Source organism: Agrilus planipennis, unplaced genomic scaffold (assembly GCF_000699045.2).
Source record: "Agrilus planipennis isolate EAB-ADULT unplaced genomic scaffold, Apla_2.0 scaffold460, whole genome shotgun sequence".
Classification (NCBI taxonomy): Eukaryota; Metazoa; Arthropoda; class Insecta; order Coleoptera; family Buprestidae; genus Agrilus; species Agrilus planipennis.
Genome location: NW_020439473.1, coordinates 1,664 through 3,296, shown reverse-complemented (window position 1 = coordinate 3,296; position 1,633 = coordinate 1,664). Strand labels below are relative to the sequence as shown.

Below are 1,633 nucleotides of genomic sequence, written 5' to 3'. Positions count from 1 at the left end.
CTAAAGGCGTTTCGACATGAAATTTTAAAAGAAGAAGTTTATTTTTAACATATTTCCTAATTAATAACACAGGTTGAAAAAGTCAACTGTAACGTTAACGTTTTTGTATGTTCGCGTTTGTTTTGCCTGCTACTGTGGTTCTTTTAGACGATTGTTCACCGCATGGTTTTAAATCATTGGATAATTAGATTAGTATAAAAATTCGCAAATTGTTATTACCTGCACTTTGTGGAGGTGACAGTTTGTAAAGTTAGCTTTTTGTTGTATTAAAAGTAAGAAAATACTTCAAGCATGTTTTCAGATTTATTGTAATAGTTTCTTTTTTAATAAAAAAAATATTATCGGAACAGTTAAAGTAAATTACAGTAAAAATGAGTAAAGTGTTAGTAAATTTCAGGTTATAATAATAACACTCATGCACCGCATTTAGCACAGATAGGATGGCCGTTTTCTACTTGGAAAGCATTCTCTTCGATCAATTTCTTGCATTTAAGACATTTAAAGCATCCCTGATGCCACTTGGCATCAATTGCAAGTATTGCCAGATCCGTAATCGGCTTTTTACATTCCTTGCATTTATCAGAAAAGTTTTCGTGGTAGTCCTTTTCACAAAAAGGGTTTCCATCTCTCTCGAAGAAGTTCTTTCCTGAAAGAGTTTGTCTGCAAATAGAACAGACGAAGCAATCTTCATGCCAAGTGGAATTAAGAGCTTTGATTATTTTGTTCTTGATAGGCAGCTTGCAGGCACTGCATTTCTTTGAATATAGTTTAACATAGCAAGCTTCACAAAATGGATTGCCATCGTGTTGCTGGAATTTTTCATCTTTGATCGGCAGTTTACAATTTTCACAAGTGAAATGCTCCGGGTGATAGCTGTTCCCAAGGGCAATCAAGACTCTACCTTCAATACTAGCATCGCAATTCGCGCATTTCGTCTGTATTCCTTCCATGCCTTTTCGCAGTTGGTTTAGTTGCCTTTCTGTGAAAATTTTGTTTAACGTTTTAAAATTGAGTTTACGTTTGACACTTTTTGTAACAGATCGAATTGATGACTATTTGTCAAAGTGTTGAGCGAAGAATTAATCGTTCAAATAGAAGCACGTCTCTTACCTGTAGGTTATGAATGAATAGTTACTTTTCTTTGCTTATTAAAATGTAACAGCTTCGAATTTTGACAGTTGTTTGCTCCGAAATGATATTGTGATTATCATAAGTTTTTTTTTCAATTGCTTGTTTATTTGCTACCAACGAGAACCAACTTGATCGTTACTAAAATTATCTCCTGGATACAACTTTTAATCTAAAAACGAAGACACCATAGACTGTATAATAATACTACCAATTAGATTGCGATTAAAAGGGTCTTTGTTCTTAACTTTGTTTCCCTTTTTTCAATAAATCAACTGATTTTTTTGCATTGAACCAATTATTTAAACGCGTTGAAAATAGCTGCTTGCTTGAGGATGACACTTTGACGAAATACGTGCAGGTTTTCTAACTTAATTTGTGGAATAATTTTTAATATGGCGATTTCTTGGAATATATTTGCATGTTTTTGAACTGATTGAGAAGCGGAATAGAAAATTAATAACTAAAAGGTCAAGTAGGTAACTAACCTTCATGTGAAAATAAC

General features: G+C 33.1%; 1 pseudogene; it reads right to left on the bottom strand.

The window, feature by feature from the left end:
- Nucleotides 1–281: 281 nt before the first annotated feature.
- On the bottom strand, nt 282–1,263 carry LOC108743444 (annotated as a pseudogene).
- Nucleotides 1,264–1,633: the final 370 nt, after the last annotated feature.